This window comes from Fukomys damarensis, unplaced genomic scaffold (genome assembly GCF_012274545.1).
Source record: "Fukomys damarensis isolate Sample0158 unplaced genomic scaffold, DMR_v1.0_HiC HiC_scaffold_12, whole genome shotgun sequence".
NCBI classification, from domain to species: domain Eukaryota; kingdom Metazoa; phylum Chordata; class Mammalia; order Rodentia; family Bathyergidae; genus Fukomys; species Fukomys damarensis.
The window spans coordinates 11,068,508-11,087,000 of NW_022900924.1; the positions used below are offsets into that span (position 1 = coordinate 11,068,508).

General features: G+C 41.2%; 1 protein-coding gene and 1 long non-coding RNA gene across 2 annotated transcripts in view; one reads left to right on the forward strand and one right to left on the reverse strand.

The window, feature by feature from the left end:
- Nucleotides 1–18,493, reverse strand: part of Srrm4 (serine/arginine repetitive matrix 4) — a 607,431-nt gene that overhangs the window by 283,454 nt on the left and 305,484 nt on the right. The window lies entirely within an intron of this gene.
- LOC104848219 overlaps nucleotides 14,090–18,493 on the forward strand; it is a 30,010-nt gene continuing 25,606 nt past the window's right edge. The window contains exons 1-2 of the long non-coding RNA XR_776338.1: nucleotides 14,090–14,238; nucleotides 15,222–15,404. This is a non-coding gene — a long non-coding RNA (uncharacterized LOC104848219). The remainder of the gene's footprint in view (nucleotides 14,239–15,221; nucleotides 15,405–18,493) is intronic.

Consider the following 18,493-nt stretch of genomic DNA (forward strand, 5'->3'; position numbering starts at 1 on the left):
AAAAAAAAAAAAAAAAAAAAAAAAAAAAAAAAAAAACAGAATTCATTATATGAATATTAGTGTGATGTAATTCAATATGTAACAGAAGCAGATGTCCAAACCCTGTTCTTATCACTGTTGGTGGTTCTCCTCACATCCCAGGCAGTGCCAGATGGTTCCAGAATCAGCACTTAGCTCTAGGCTCCAGGTATTTCTCTCAGGCTCCTGAGAATCAGCTATCCAAGACCTATCAGTTTCAATATCAGCTATCCAAGCTATCAGTATCAGCTATCCAAGACCACCTTCTCAGCGTTGCTCTCAGCCCCATGGGAACCCTCTTCCAAACATCTAGATTTAAAATCCCAGCTCTTCCCTCTGTCCGTGAAGCTCTAGAGTATTACCAGCTTCTTTCTACCTGTCATGGTCAGCCACTGAGACGGCCCCAGGAATTTATCCCCAGGTATAATCTCCTCCCCTGGAATAGACAATGGACTTCCTCCTAATAGCAGAGGTGACCAGATGTTACTTGAATTTAATAACAAGACTGTAGCCTAAGTCATGGTTTTTCTCTCTTGCCTGCTTCCTCTGATGAAGCCAGCTGCCATGTTGTCAGTTGCCTTACAGAGAAGCCCGCATGGCAACAGAGAGAAGGAGACTTCCAGCAACAGACAGTGAGCTACAATCTGCAGCCCAACAGTCCATGAAGAAATGGAACAATTGATCGAGTGAGCTTGGAAACAGATCTTTCCCCAGATGACACTTGGGATGAGATTATAGCCTCAGATGACCCCTTCATTGTAGCCTAGAGAAGGATCCTGAGGTAGAGAATCCAGTAAGGTTGTGTCCAGCTTTCAGACTCGCAGAAAATTTGAGATAATGAATGTTCATGGTTTCAAGCTGCCAGTTTTGGGGTGATTTGTTATGCAGAAACATATAACTAATCCACTGTGGTTAATATGCATGAGCTCAGTGCTCCCTCTTTACTTTTTCACCTTCCAATAGTTAACCAATGCTCTGCATTAAATACTCGGTGAAATTAGTTGGCACAATTTCTATTTTCCAGATTATATACTGACTGGAACCAAGACGGCATCTAAACTGTGATCTTAAGGGCAACTGAGGGTGAACAAAGCAACAGGATGGGTATTATTTCAGGAATAGACAGCACCATATGCAAAAGTTGGGTACCACTTATTCTTTAGTCATTATTGAGCATTATTGTGTGTTTGGCCCAGTGTTAGGTACTTCAAATGAAGTATGCACATGAATACAAGGTTTGAGGTTCATAGAGATTGCCTTGGAATGTTCAGAGTAAGGTATCAATAAGACAAAAAGCTAAAACCAGAATACTAGAGAGAGACTATGCCTTGGGCTTCCTCACAGAGAATTTGTTTCTGCTCTCTAAGTCTAGGCACAAGATAAATAACCACATCACAGGTTTGGCTTCTCATCTATAAGCACGATGACCAGCTCCCCCCACAAGACTACAGCATTGATCAAAAGAGGCTTGGAGGCCAAATCAACTTCTTATAGGAAGACAGGATTCTACTGTGTGAAGGCCTAGTGGTTCTATTTAATAGCTCTCAACTTAGAGTGATCAAATTCTCTCGTATATCCAAGTATCCACCAGCCCTCTGCTGGCCCACAGATGGTTGCAGCCAAGGCCTGGGTTAACAGTATTAAACAAAGAGCTTATTGCTTCTGGCCCCAGCCAGCAGGTTGCTAGTCATTGACAAAATACAGGCTGTAATACAAAGAGCAACCTCCCTGAGGCCACCCGCCCCATAAATCATCAGCTACCAAGGACTATTGAATTACCTTTGGAAGATGGATGACACTGACCTGGAAGGCTGCTTGATAAGGCTTCCCTTTGAATAATTCTGTCCAGAAAGCTGGGTTTGAGAAATGGGGTCTTTCCACCAACCCAGCCCCATCCATGCCTTCCCTGCCAGGTGCTTTCAAGATAAACATGTTTTCTTGTGGGCTGCCAGTGTCTGTGAAAAAGGGAAAGTCACTGCCAGACCCTAAGAAAGTGCATGCTTCTCCCTCCGGCCCAACAAGTGGCTTTATTTTGGTATTATTATTATTTGTTGTTGTTTACAGTAAAAACTTAATAATAGCTATCATTTTAAAATCTTTTTCCTCCATTTAAAAGTAAACTCCCTGGCCCAGGATTTAGCTCAGCAGCACTGCGCCTGCCTCACAAGCACAAGGCCTTGAGTTCAATCCCCAGTAGAAAAAAAAATAAACTCCTGGACTGGGGATTTATCTCAGTGGTTCCGGTGCCGGCTTTGCAAGTGCAAGAACCCGAGTTCGATCCCCAGTACCAGAAACAAACACACAAAAAAGTAAACTCCTTCAGGGTAGGGGTTAAGTATTGCTCCATCTTTTGTCTATATGACTGTCCAGCACACAGTCAAAGCTAGTGCACGTGTGTTGAACGGATAAATAATTTGATGCCCAAATATAATTAAGATAGCTGCCACTTATCAAATATATTTTATGTGCCAGGTAATATGCAAAGCACGTGGTCTCATTAAATCATTAAACCATCATATGAAACAGGTCCTATGACCCTCCTTATTTGATTGGTGAGAAAGCTAAAGTTCAGAGAGGGAGTATGACTTTCTCCATGTCACAAATCTAGTGAATACTGGAGCCGGGACTCAAACCCACCCTCTTAATAGGAATTGGGAAACTTTTTCTGTAGAGAGCCAAATAACAAATAATTTTAGGCTCCGCAAACCATAGGGTCTCTGTTGTAACCACTCATCCGTGGCCTTGCAATGCAAATGCAGCCAAAGGTGATTCATAAACAAACAAATATGGCTGTGTTCCAACAGAACTTTATACAAATCAGTAGGGGCCCTGATTTGATCCACCAGCCGTAGAATGACAACCTCTACTCATAAGAGTTACTTGGCACTAACTTTTGGGCACTGCATCTTCATTTTTCTCATTCCATTTGGTAAATACAGCAGCTCTTAATACATTTATTCACATTATACCTGGGGGGGTGAGTTGGGAGTAGGGGACAAAATCGCTTCCAGTTGGAAGGCACGGGGTTGGACAATAATCCATCATGAGAATTTGGATCTGATCATCAGATGTCCTTGAGAGTTCCCCTGTGTTGGTGGTGCAGGGATTCAAGGGGCTTCCGCTTGAAATTCTGCCTCCTAAACTTCTATACTTTCTACCTTGCCAATGAGATAGATGGAGAATGAAGAACTACCCCCATCTTAGCTTTTACAGACTAAAAGTGACACATGTTGCCTATAGGCCAATGACCATAACCCAACTATAAGGAACACTGTTGGCAATCTCAACTGATCATTCAATCATTCAATAAACATAGAGTGACTGGGGCAGGGGATTTAGCTCAGGGGTTCCACTGCCTGTCTCACAAGCATAAGGACCCAAGTTCGATCCCTAATACCCCAAAATAAATAAATAAGTAAATAAAACATAGAGTGACTGCCTATCCCATTTAATAGTATACTGATTCTGGGGATATCTTGATAAGTACAAAAAATATTTCTCCCTACTTATATCACACTCACAATCATGCTTTACTGTCATCTATCAGGTTGCAAAAAGTGGGAGCATAGTCAGACTTGGTAATGGGATTTCTGAAAGGGAAAATATAGAAGTGAGAAATGAAATTTTCTCAGCAATCATGCTGGATCCAAAAGCTCTTGAAATTCTAGTAAGAACCTGAGGAAATACCTTCAATGTTTGAAACTGAGTGACATTTCTTCCCTTTGTTCCCCTATAGAAGAGTATGCAAAATCAATTCTCATCCCACACTGAATCGGAGTTGGCCAAATCACTAAAAATCACTCCAAAATGTCTGTGGCATACAACAGTATTCCTTGCTTATGTAGGTGTCACCTGCAATTTGGTTTTGGCTCTTTCCTGTTTCTTTTTTATTCCAGAACTGAATGAAGGGCAGCCCCATGCTCAGTTATGAGCCTGAAGAGAAAGAGCAATACTGGAACCTCTACTGGCCTCACAGTTTCTGACCAGGTAGGATGGTCATGTTTACTACAATTCCATTGGCCAAAGCAACTCGCAGGGCCAACTAAAACATCCGTGGAGCAAAAAAATATACTTATCACACAGAGAGGGACATCGTAAGGGAGCTAGATGGGTCAATCAACCCGTATAGCAAAGGACTTTTCCAAGAGAAAGAAGGGAAAGGGAAAATAAGATGAGAAAAGGAAAAAGTGGAAATAAAGTCTTTGTAAATAGGAGGGGTAGAGGAGTTCAAGAGAGGGCAGGGGGATGGGGAAAAAATTTTTAAAAAGAAAGAAAAGGACTTTTCCAACTAGAAAGGGACCAGAGATACTGCTAAACATCCTACAAGGCACAGGACAACAAAGAAACTTCTAGACAAAAATGCCAAGCAAATATTTTGAATACTTAATACAATTTACCACAGTATTTCCCAATTTTTCCCTCTAAGGAACATTTGGCAAAGTTTGGAGATAGTTTTGGCTGTCACAGTGGGGAAGACATTACTGGCATCTAGTGGACAGAGGCCAAGAATTCTGTTAAATATTCTATTCTGTTTTGAACAACTCCACACACATACACACATACACCAAAAAAGACTTATTCCACCCAAAACATCAATAGTACTGAGATTTAGAAACCCTAATCTACTACAAAAGCCAATGGACTTTTAAAATTTCATTCATTCATTCATTCATTCACTCATTCATCATCATCAACGACTTACTGATTATCTATCGAGTGCAAGGCACTATGCTAAGCCCTGGAGATATAACGGAAGCTAAAATAATCATTATTTTTGCCCAAGTGGAGTTTACTTGGAAAGGCAGAAGTTATTCAAACAAATACACACTTCATCATAAATTAGATGAAAGAATGAAACAGATTCTCTGAGAGTCTGTAACAACCTATTGGGAAAGAGGTGGAGGTAGGTTAGAGAAGTCTTTCACAAGAAAGAAATGGGAAATCTGAATGGTGTGTAGGAATTAACTAGACAGAGAGAGAAAAGGGAATTCTGGGCAGACAGATGGGGAAGAGCATGCTATGTTGGTCGATCCTAAAGACAGTGGGATAAACACACAGAAAATAAGCGATGAGCAGTATGTGCAGCATGAGACAGCAGAGTTGTGATCATCCAAGGATTTGTAGAGCAATTTAGAGTTGCTCTCTCGTGAGCAGTGAGAGGCCACCTACGGGTTTTAAAAAGAGAGTCAATAACCTACTTTATATCTTGGGCAGGTCCTTCAGGCAGCAAAGTGTGGAATGGTAGAGAAGGGTGGATACAGGGAGACCAATCAATCAGCAGCTTGCTGCCATCTTCCAAGCAAGGAACTGTGGGAGCTCCGAGCAGGGTGGTGAAGAGGAAGACAGAGAAAAGTAGGTATGTCTGACAGCTAATTAGGATGCAACGAATGAGGACGAGAGGGTTGCTCAGACTGTCTTCTATAGTTCTGACCTGTCTAACCGGATGGATGGTTTTGAGTCTTACTGAGATAAAAGCACTCTGAAGAAGGACTAGATTTGGGAACAGGAGAGCAGAGAAACAACACAGCCTATAACAGAATCCGAGCTTAAGAAGTGGTTGAGGTAGCAAGGTGAAACTATCAAGGAGGCAGCTAGATAGATGTGTCTGCAACCCAGAGGAGAGACAAGGCTAAAATAATTAACTAACTCATATAAGAATAATCTGCATATAGATAGGATCCCAATCACTGGCTTCAACATTTATGACTGATTTTCCTTGACTCAATGGTAGTAACCATAACAACTCTATGAAGATAGAACCACTTGTCTGCTTTCCTCAGAATTCACTCATTCATTCAAGAATCACAGATGTTTGTGTCAAACTTTGTCCTTGGGGGCTGGCAATACAGTGGTAAATGAGAACAAACAAGGTTATGGTCCTTTTAGGCATTTAATATTTTATGACTTCTCTTTTGTACAGTTTGCTCAAAACAACCGATTCTTGCCCTTTCATGTCTAACCTAGAATAATTCAGCCCACACCGAGGAAAATTCTTGCCAGTAAAATGACCTCAAAATCTTAACACAATACAGTGGACTTTCAAGTTACAACAGGCCTGACACACAAACACACAACCAGCATTTTAGTTTTAACTTATGACCAAAGTTTTGAGTTACAATCCAAATGCCAGCCACTTGCACTTCCAGATGGTCTCAGATACAGATTTAACCCTTAAAAAGTTCTGGAAGGAACATTGCAAATCCTTTCCTGTACAGAGTTAATTGAGAAGTCCTGGGCTAATGTCTCCCTAAGGACACTGAGATCTGTTTGTAAACAGGCCAGAGACTTTTAAGGCTGTGTAGAGGAACCTGAGTCTTCAATTGACCAACTTGATTTACAGCCAGCTCTTGTGAATGAATTGAGTTCTCAAGTCAAAGCTTCACTGTAATAGAATCATAGTATCTTAGCCTTATATTGGTAGGATCCATTTAGTTCAATGATATCAAATAGATTTCCTTTCATGTGCCAACTTTAATTGGCTGATAGTGGCTGCCTGGAGAGTTAGGCTGAGAATGACTCAACTGGAAAAAAGCAATCGATTAGTCATGTCTGTCAAGGGTTTGACATGGGAGAGTGGAAGGTAATTACCCACTGTTCTAATTTCAACTAACTTATCATTTTTATGTATTGGTAAATCTTACATGATAATACTTTGTTAAGGAATTTTATGTCTGTGTTAGTGAGCAATATTGGTCTATTATTTTCTATTTTTATCATGTCCTCATAAGGTTTTCTTACCCATATTATACTGGCCTCAATATGAGTGGCAGGCAATTCTCTCCTTTATTTTCTGAAAGAATTTGGCATTGTTTTTTCCTTAAATATTTGATGAAATATGTCTATAGTTGTGAGGAGGGGGAGATAGGGAGAGTTTTTAAATTATGAATTCAATTCCTTAACTAGATGCAAGGGTGTTTAGATACTCTATTTCTTCTGCTAATTTAAAGTTATAATTTTCAAGGAATTTGTGCATTAAAGTTGTCAAACTAAACCAATTCCTTTAAGATACGACAACTGACATGGCTCAGGCCACGTAGATCCAGCTCAAGAACTCAGGTGTTCACAGGTTTAGCCCTTTGCTTTCAATCTACCATCTCCAGATTTATCCCAATTCCAGAAGCCACAGGGATGTTGTCTAAGGATCTCTCCAGAAATGACAATACTTGCATTCTCAGGGCCCACGTGCTGCGGTATTTAGCACAATCTAGTGACAGAAAGAGCTGCCTGCAGCAAAACCACCAAACTGGAGACTTAGATTTTAGTATTCCTACCTGCCTAAACCTGAAGCTTTTTGAGCAAACTCATGGACAGCAAGAAAGAGAAGACCGCTCTGTTCGTTGCCCTGAGAAGTGCCCAATGGTTGCCCTTCTTTTGGGTGCCCCTCCCTTTCATTCAGCGCAGAAAGCCAGGCTACCCATGCAGATTATTCCTGCTTGAGTCTGGGCCCTGGAAGACAACATCCCCAGGAACCTCTCTGCCTGGCCTGACCTACTTAAATGTGACATGTCTAATGAGGACAGAAGTGGAGCTAACAGGTATAGACAAGAAGGAAGGCTTGGGGTGGCCCAAGGGAGATGAGCTCGCAGGATTTGGCTCAAAACATTCCTGGGGGAAGGTCTCTCTAGAGAAGATGCATCTGTTGAATCTCACCACATCAGTGCCCTGCTTAAAACTTGGCAATGACACCCTTGTGAGTTGAAGAAATAGTCCAGACTTCTTAATATGGCCTCAAAGGCCTGACCACACCATACCTCTCCGTTCACTCTTCCCCTAACCTTGTGTTATTTGAGTGAGAATCAGTTATTTTTAGTTCCAAAATGGCAACATATTCTCCTTTCCTTCAGGGCCTTTGCATAAGTGCTTTCCTTTAACTAAAATACATTCTTCTCCCATTTTAATTTGGCTTGTGCTATTGGATCTAAGCTTGCAGCTTAAGTGTCTCACACTCCGATAGCATTTTTCAGCACAACTCTGTGGCCCTTCTTTGTGCCTCCTTAGTCCAGGGCAGTGTCTTCCACTAGATTGTGAGCAGCATGACCATGCCACGTGTGCTCCCCCACAAGTCCAATAACCAGTTTCCTACTCAATGTCTTCATTTAAATGTCCACAAACATGTCAGACTTATCATGTCCTAAAATGAGCTCCTGCTATGCCGCCTAAACTTACTCCTTCTGCAGCTATCCCTCTCAGCAGAGAGCATCTCCTTAATTACTCAGGTCAAAAACCTTCTGGTCACCCTGTTTTCACCACATCCCATATCTTACCCATCTGCAATTTACCTTTCAAATTATTTCCAGACTCTAGCCATTTCCCAACACATAAGTGTTGCTGTCCTGATCCAAGCCACCATCATGTTCCATGCAGGTTATTGCAACAGGCTCCTAGCTGAACAATTGGACCTACTTTTGCCTCCTTACATCTTACTTCTAACACAAGAGCCAGAGGAATCCTTTTAAGGCATGAGTCACATCATGTTACTTCTCAGCTCACAGTCCCTGCACATTACTGATAGTGTAAACCAAAGTCTTGCAGTGACCTTCATTTCTCTGCCCAGTTTAACCCAGCTACCTCCTGTCCTCACCTCTCCACACTTCTTCCTCATGGTGGTCCAGTCCCATTGGGCTCTCTTCTGTTCCTGGAACATGCCAAGGAGGCTGTTGCCTTGCAACTTTTGCACCCAATATGGCCTCTGCCAGCAAGGCCCTTCCTCCAGGTAGCCAAAATGCACCCTTCCTTCTCCCATGTCTTCAAGTTTCTGCTCAAAATCTCACATCATGATTGAGAACTTCCCTGGCTGCATGATGAAAAATGCCAATTCTTCATCCTCCTCTTAGTCCTTCCTTTTGATTTGTCTTTCTCTATAATGGGCACCTTTCACATGTCCTCTGCATCCCATGTTTATCTGTCATTGTTTCATTTGTCCCCGCCCAAGCTCTATGGGGTAAACTCCAGCTGAGACCAGGACAACCAGGGGAGATCAGACATATAAGGGAGGCCCCTAGGGAGGGGTGATTGGAATACTAATGCCACCTGGAAAACAGGAGATGGGGTGGGCCTCTGCAAACAGGGGAGATGGATGCAAGACTTCAGCATAAAGTATGGCCTCTCAAAGAGAACAGAAAACATTGCCATCAGCCCAACTGAGCTGTAAACAAGTGTGTCACCTGCCCAGGTTCTTGGGAAAGTGGGTCTCTCGGTCTCGCTGTGAAACAAAGATTCAGGTTCAGGTAGATTATTTAAAGGGGATCCCCAAAAGCACAGTGAGTAAAGGCATAGAAGAAGCAAGCTCAGTTCTGCCAGGCGTCTCTGGGAGTTTCTGTAGAATACATTTTGAAATCATCCCCTGAGTGTGGGGGACAAGACACTGACAAACCATTCTCATCTCCTAATGGTTGGGGATTGCTCTGTGGATTTTAACTTTCCTTCTGCTTCCAGATCTCAGCCAGGCAAGTTCTTACAAAGCAAGAGAAAATGCTCAGGAAGAAGTGAGACAAAGTCTTGAGGCAAGAAGCTGCCAGCTGCACCCCAGGAAATGTCTACAGCTAAAGAAAAACTCAAGTGGACAAGGTAGGAATTTACCTGGCCCTTATAAGCGTGCACATACCATGGCATTCTCTATGTGATGTAGAAATCCTTGGTCAGGTAATTAACATAAATGTGCAGCTCTTGAGGATTAGCAGGATGAAAAACAGCAACACTGTGTAAAGACAGAATCCACTGCCAAGAAGGGCTGCTGGCCTCAAACACCACTTAGTCCATGAACTGGGAGTCAGACAACTGAAAGTTACCAGTAGAAAGAAGATAGCCCAGCTTCAGCAAGGGGGTGCCTTCATCTGGATACAGCAGTTAAAACAAGCACCTCATCAAAGTCAGTGTCATAGGAAATGCTCTTTTCCCCTCACCCCCTTAACATAGTTAAAAAGGAGTGAGAGAGCAGGAAAGTGTATGGAGATGAGGGAGCGCGCAGGCCACGTCTACTCTGTCAGTTCAACAAATACCAGATGAACAAAAAGGGAAACTTTGAAGTAAATATAAAACTGAAGCCTAAACAGGGACTGGAATAGAAACTGGGACTCTTGTGCATAGGTACAGCAGAAAACTGTATGGTAATTCAGCTAAAGATTAAAAGTAGACTTACCAGGCCAGGGATGTAGCTCACCGGCGCTGAGCCTGCCTTGCAAGTGCAAAGGTCTTGAGTTTGATCCCCAGTACTGCAAAATAAATAAATAAATAGATAGATAGATAGATAGATAGATAGATAGATAGACAGACAGACAGACAGACAGACAGACAGACTTAGCATTTGATCTACGAGTCCACTTCTGGGTATATTTCCCCACAAACTGAGAGAAGGATCTCTGGGTATCCGTACACCCATGTTCTTTGCAACATTATTCACAACGGCTAAAACATGAAAGCAACTCAAATGTTCATCAACAAACAAATGAGTAAGGACAATGCAGTCTAAGCTCTAGCTGAATACCATTCATGCTTGAAAAGAGAAGAAATTCTTACACACGCTGTAACACGGGTGAACCTGGGGGACATTATGTTTAAGTGAAATTAACCACTTCAGAAGGGCAAATACTGAATGTTCCCACTTAAGTAAGGGACCCAGACTATTAAAATCAGAGACAGTAAGCAGAATGGTGCTTGCAAGAGAGAGAGAGCAGAAAATGGAGAGTTCGTGTTTAAGGAGTGCAGAGATTCAGGTTTGCAAGAAGAAAAGAATTTTTGAGATGGATGGTGATGGCTGCATAAAAATATTAATAAAGTTAATACCACAGAAGTGTACAATTAAAAATGGCAATCTTGGTGCAGCGGCCCACTCTTATAATTCCAACTACTTAGGAGGCCAAGGCAGGAGGATCACAAGTTTGAAGCCAGCCTGGGCCACAGAGTGAGACCCTGTTTCAAAATAAAATAAAAAAATAAAATAAAATGGACTGGGGAATAGAACTCAGTGGTAGAGCGCTTGCTTAGCATCCATAAGCCCCTGAATTCAACTTCAAGTACTCCCTCCACACACACATACACACAAAGGAAAAGTTAGTACATTTTCTATTATGTATATTTTACCACAATAAAAACATTAGGAAAAACATGGACTGCTGATAAAGCGATTTGAGTAGCCCAAGGACACTGCAAAGTTATAGACTGCAACTGACTTAGCAGGTAGCAAGAAGACAAGGGTAGAAAATGTAAATTCCTTGCAGTAGTTACTAGGGAAAATCAAACCGTTTCATGTTTATTCCTCAATGAGAACAGCTTTCTCAATTATACAGGCTCTAGTGGCAATTCCTGAGATCTTTTACAAATCAGATGAAACTCTCCCTTATCTGTGTCTAACATTTATCCTCACATATGCATGCAGGCACTTGGAGCTGAGCAAGGCCCCCGTGGCTGGCGACATCTCAACATTGCCAGAATACAGAGCATTTAAACAAGAATATTTCTTGGCTCTGCTGAGAATCAAAGTATCAATAACAATCACAGTTACAAAATCTCACACTTCTATTCCATTTTCTTTCAGGAGTTTTAAAACACTTGGCAGACTTTTGGTCATTGGTTTGTGTACGCATACCATCCTGGGGGTGCGGGTGAAGAGGAGTCACAAATTCTAGATGCATCAGCCCAAAATCTGACATGCCGTAGTAAGATCGCTGATATTATTCAACAATGATTGAGACCCGTCTCAATCATTCATGACCTGGGCCATACAACTGTCCTGCAAAGTTGAGACATGAAGTCCTGTCAAGATTTCCCAAGGCAGCAGTGGTCAATGAGCTGCCATATTGGTCCTCTGCCTTTGGTCAAAGTTGCTACTTCTCAATGACTTGGTTCTTACACCTTCTGTGGATGCATGAGAAGACTGTCAAGGCCCCTAGAGAGCAGTGAGGGTTATAGTCAGTTACGGTCATAATTCCACACCCTTTTCCTTTGCCACACAGAGCAGTAGTCCTTCCAATTAAAGTACTGAGAAAATGCTCCAAATATTTTCACTTTCCAGAAGCACAAAGACAGAGATGAATTTAAAGGGGGGAAGACTCTCCCACCTGCTCTCTCTTTAGGGCCTTGGCAAGGGCTGTTCCATCTGCCTGAAACACACTGTCCCCCAGATTGTAATTTCCAGAAAAGTAAGAACTGTTTCTGCTTGTGCTCACCAATGTATCTCCAGAGTTTGGCACATTTCTCGGTACATAGTAGGTACTCAATAAAAAATTTGGGGGGGGTACCAGGGATCGCACTCAGGACCTTGTGCTTGTGAAGCAGGCGGTGGAACCACTGAGCCAAATCCCTGACTCATAATTTTTTGTTTTTGATTTTTTTGGTACAGGGACTGAACTCAGGACTTTGAGCTTGCGAGGCAGGCAGTGGAACCACTAAGCTAAATCCCCAGCCCTCTCAATGAATATTTTGACAATAATATTTGATATTAAAAGAAATACTTCAATGAATAAATCTACTAATCTTATTTTACTGAGAAATACAAACACATTCAACAAATATTTGTTGAATAAGTTAACCAGTATCTTTAAAACTGGTTTATTAATAGTACCTACAAGAGCAGCTACTTAATAAAGTTATTGGGAGAATTGCCTAAGTTAATGGAAATAAAGCTCCTAAGCAGCGCCTGGCACATAATAATAATAATAGTAAGCACTAAATAAATATTAGTTAACATTAGTTTTGATGTTGTGTCCATAATAAGAAGGTATGTGAAATCATTACCTAATGTGAATTTCTACTTCATCTTCTCTGGTAACCCAGCCCATCCTCCAGCCTATGCAGCATTTATCAGATGTAGAAAAGGAGGTTCAAACAGACCCTTAGCTGTACAACTAAGAATTGGCACATCTCGGATTCCAGTCCACTTCTGTCAGACCCCAAAACACTAGCTTTTAATCCACTTTTTCTAAGCTCATCTACCAATGGTCAGATCACTAGACTAACAGACCCTCAACCTTACTCATTTTGAAGATCAACTTTTTTTTAATGCGTTCCCTGAAGAGAAGGTATCATTTTACTCAGGAGATACCATGATTAGAAAATGATAATTCCATGCCTAGTTAAAAACAAATTTTCTTTTTATATTATAACAAAGACAATGGTGCATTATCGGAAACAATTATCTCTGAACCTGACTTGAGCTGCAGCTAACCAGAAGTTGCTGCCTCAGCCAATATTACTTAAAGATGGTGATTTTGTTGTATGTTGCTTTGTTTTTATTCTCTTGAAGTATATTTTAAAAGTGAATAGGAAACCCCACTGGAAAAATCGATTATATATTTCCATTTTAATGTAAACATTTAGTGTCCAACATTTTGCCTCACCATCTCATTAGCATTTGAATGCAAAGCACCATTCTAGAAATTTATTTCAAAGCTTTCCTTTCTTTTTGCAGGCAGAGAAAGCAAATAGAGCAAAACAGTCACCACAGCCAATAGTTGACTAAACACAATAATCCCAAGGAGAGGTGAGGTTTATGGGGATAAACTATGGATGGAAAATTACAAGATAGTTTTAAATCCGTCTTCTCCAAGGAGCTGCTAAAATGTTTGTTTGAATTTTTAAAGGTTCTTCTATGTCCTATTTTGCAAATATTACATTTCTCCCCAAATCCTTCAACAACAACAACAATAATAATAATAAATGTTGATCTTACAATTTAGGCTGTAAATGACTAAATTTCCTTTTTGATGTTGAGGAATTTCCACCTCTAAGATCAGTAAACAAAGGCCCTTTGTCTGACATCCGCGGGATTTGAAAGTGCCCTTTCCCCATTCCAGTGAGCCCGGACTCTGCTTCCAAAGCTGGGAAAGGCTGTCTGTCCTCTTCCTGAGAAACATGCATCCTTTCTGTGCCTCACCACATCCACCCAGCATGCCAGGTGCAATTGAGGCAATTTAGGCTGAGTGCAAAGTGCTCAATTTCAGGCTGAAATCATGCCAAAGACTCCTTATAAAAGCTACATTCAGTACTTTCAATTCCACATTCCATTCTGTGTGCATTGTCTGCCATTATTACCCAGGATTCCAAAAGCACTTGGCCACATTAAATAAGAGTCAGTAATGAAAACAATAGCAAGGAACTGCTGGAGGACACAGAGCTGGAATAATGAAGAGGGAACAGCCAGAGATGTCAAATGAACTCTGAAAATAGATGTGGCTTAATGAGTGTGGAGAGGTTGGCTTTATCCAAACAGGCAGATTCAACCAGGTAAGAATGTAATCATCACTCTCTATTGGTAAGGTGTACCTTGGTTCAGCCCTTTTGGAGGGCTATTTGGCAATATTTACTAAAACTAAAAAAATGCATGTACCCTAGGGTGCAGAAATTTCTCTTCCTAGCATCTGTCCTACAGAAAAATGCACATTAGATGTGGACAACAAGAGATACACAAAGATTTTCAACACTGAGTTGCCTGTAACAGACAAAATTGGAAAATGATCCAATATCTACCTACAAAAAAATACCTATGCTACAACAAAGAGACCATATCTTTAGCTGAGTGTGTAATAATGTACCCTTGTCCTGTGGTCAGAATGTTCCAGAAACTCCAAGTCCTACGTACATTAAACGAGTTAATCCTTACATCCATTTTGCGGAGCCTCTCCAATTATGCTCAGAGAAACTAAGGCACTGAGGTGTCAAATAATCTGACCAGGATCACATGAATACAAAAAGTCATGCAAATCCAAGCCATCTATCTCTAAAACATATCTCGCTTCTCCAGGATTTTAACAACATATTTTCCTTTTGAATTTAGAAAGCAAGTTGATATATACAATATGATAGGATTTTTGCTTGTATGTGCACATATGCACACATATGAAATTATACTATATATTCTCCATACATGCTTTTATTATAGCACAGGGAAAGGTATAAAAGGATATACTTTAGAGGAAGGGGGTAAGAAAAGGATAGAGACCGAGGAAATAATCAAAAGAGGTTTGAGCTTTACCTATAATGTTTGCATTGTTTAAAAAGGTAGATATGGCCATGTATTACAGCACATGTGTAATTCAAAAATAATAGTAATTTTTAAAAAATTGGATCATTCAGAAAAGCTTCCCCGAATGAGTTAAGAGATACCGGAAATGAGCCAGGCAGGAAATGTTCACTAGATTCCACATGTGTGGTATTCTGTAGCTCACAACTGGTTACACCAACATTGTCCCTTTCCATCTTCATGACAGCCTTGAGAGTCAGCTCTCTCCACAAATTTGACAAAGGGAGACAAAATGGCTGCTGTTGAACAATGGTGGACTCAAATTCTTTCTTGACCTTAGTGCACAGTTCCTTCTCCATCACAGAAGCTCCTCTGGAACCCACACCAACCCCTACAAGAGAAGATCTGGCTGTTTGGCTCAGGGCCCAAGGTATGTGATGCTCACAAAATGGCTTAGGGAAGTGTTCCAACATATTTTAACAATGTATTTTCCCTTTGAATTTTAAATAAAACACACTGTAAGATGATACATACAAAATGATAGGATATGGCGTTTGCATAGACACGCACGCCCACAATTTGGATGGAGAGAAAATACAAAAATAAAACCAGCAGTGAAAATGTCAGAGTGAAGAGTCAACTGGATGTGACCTCAGCTCTGTCATTATCCAACTTGTTATTTTGGGTGAGATGGGTGACCTCCCTAAACTCTGATTTTCTCAAATAAAGAATGACTGAGTGCCTTTGAAGATTTTTTTTTTAACAAGTATAAGGTAGCTAGTATATGAAGAGTTTCTGTCACATAAAAGTGCCTAGCAAATGGCAGCAAATTTTTAACTCATGCAGTCATTCAACAAGTGTTTGTGCCAGACACTGTTTTAGGCATGGAAGATACATTTAGAAATATGACAAGTAGGGATGGCAATTTAGCTCAGTGGTCCCACCACCTGCCTCGCAAACACAAGGACCAGAGATCAATCCCTGGTACAAAAAAAAAAAAAAAAGAAAGAAATATGACAAGTAAAATCCTTGCTCCTATAGGATATACATGAGAATGAAAAAATACGATGAGTCATTAATGAATATCATGAGGTGGTATTAATTGTGAAACCGAGACAAGGTTTTCATGAGACCTATCAATGAAACAATAACAAAGTTGAACAATCTATGAAAGAATGAGAGATAAAAGATTCAAGTCTAGATAAATTTAGGCTTCTGAGAGTTTTTCTTAACAATGGTTAACTAAGGACAACTTTGCCCCTGATGTGATTTGAGTGTTTGTTCCCCCACCAAAATTCACATGTTGAAAATTAACCCCCGATGTGATGGTATTAAGAGGTAGGGCCTTTGGGACATATCTAAATCATCGGGGCTCTGGCTCTATGACTAGGATTAGTGCTTGCATAAAAGAGGCCCTGGGAGATCCATCACTACTTCCATTAGAGGGAAGCACCATCTTTGAATAAGAAAGTGAGCCCTCACCAGACCCTGGATCTTCAGACAACATGATCTTGGACTTTCCAGCCTCAGAACTGCACACAAAAAAATTCTGCTGTTTATGCATTATCCCAGTGTAAGGGATTCTTTTAAAGATATCACCTAAGGGACACTTGGCAATGGTTAAAGACTTTTTCACATATGATTTGAGGTGAGGGGTATCTAGCTGATACAGACTAGGGACACCACTAAACATTTTACACTGTATATGACAGATCCACACCATAAAACATTATGTGTCCCCAAGTGTAAACAGTCCTGAGACTAGAAACCCCTCATACGTGAATTCAGCATCTCAGGGGAGGACCCTAGTCAGAGCTCCTCATCTCTTTCAATGGCAAACATACTTTTCCTTGTGCTCAGACCCAACCTTGAAATCATCTTTACTAGTTTCCTAAGGCTGCTACAAGAAATCATCATAAACTGGGTGAATTCAAACAACAAAACAGTTTCCCAGTTCTGGAGACAACAGGGGTCTAAATGAAGAAGCCAGCAGGACCGATCCTGTCTGAAATTTCCAAGGTAGACTGTTCTATGCCTCTTTCCTAGCTTCTGGTAGTGACTGGCAATTCCTAGCTTGCAGGTAACATCACTGTAGTCTCTGCCTCCAGCTTCACATGGAATTTCCTCTGTGCCTCTGTGCCTCTGTCTCCACGTGGTGTCTTTTTTAAAAAAATCAATTTTCTTGGCACATTTAAGGTATACAATATAACGACACTGATCATTGGAAATTTGCACCTTTGCATAATCCATCTTGGTTCTTATTTTTTCCCCATTCCCCTGCCCTCCTTTCAACCCCTCCCTCCCTCCCTATCTACAAACTTTCTTTCCATTTTTCTCATATTAATCCCATTCCCTTCTTTCCTTCCCCTTCCCTTTGCACCTTTTCTTCCTATTTCACATTATCTATTATGCCTTTTAGTCCTTATTTCACTGAAAGTTTCTCACACCAGAGAAACTATTCGGTGTTAACGCATGGTGTCCTATTTATCTCACTTAAGAGTGCGGCCTCAATGTGCATCCCTTTAGCTAGACATGACGGCTTTTATAAGAACAGTGGTGTCAGCATGTCCTGCTACCTCTCCCTGTAAAGTGTGCCCAGAATCAAACCTGTCTCCCCATGCCCAGTGCTACCACACCAGCCCAACCCTCCATCCCTTCGCACCTGGGCTTCCTTGCTGGTTTCTCTGCCTCCCCTGCACTGTGATAATATTCTCCATAAGATGCCAGGGATCCTGTTCAAAAACAAACCTAACCAAGTCACTCCTCTGAGAATCCTGAGGCTCCCACTGGACCCAGAGAAAAAGCGACATCCTTACCTGAGCCCACAAAGTCCCACTCAACCTGGTCCGTGTTTACTTCTCTCACCTTCTCCTCTATCATTCTTCTTCTGTTCACAAGCACCGCTGGCTTTCTTGGTCTTTCTCAAATCTGCCAAGCTATCTCCAGCCTCAGGACTTTTTATTTGCTATTTTCCCCAGCTGGAAGGCTTTGCTTTAAATCATTTAAAAAACGCTAAAAGATACAAAATAATATTTACAAAAATATGTCGAGTGAATAATAAAGCAAATAGCTGTGAATTCATCATAATGTTTAGTTTTTAAAAGTGTAGACTACAATTCTTTCGGATATCCACGTGAATAACTCCCTCAGATCTCTGCTGAAATGTCAAATGTCACGAGCACCTCAAGCCACTCATGGTACATGGCAGGTGCTCTGTGCTCTGTAGTTCAGGGACAAAACTTGACGTTGCAGTGTTGCAGCTGGATGCGTCAGCACATGGGAAGCAGATCCTCCAATAAACTGTGGACTCCTATTGACCATACTTGCAAGGCTGATGCATAAAATCAGTGTCAATTTATTAATTTACAATGAGTACAGTACCTGTAGAGAGGAGAGACACTGAGAGAGTTGGTCTAGCCCTGTAGGTACGTCACTTGAGAACAATAAATTCTTCTCATCGTTGTTTATATTATAATATCTTCCTTCTTCCCTCCTCCTCCTCCTCCTCCTCCTCCTCCT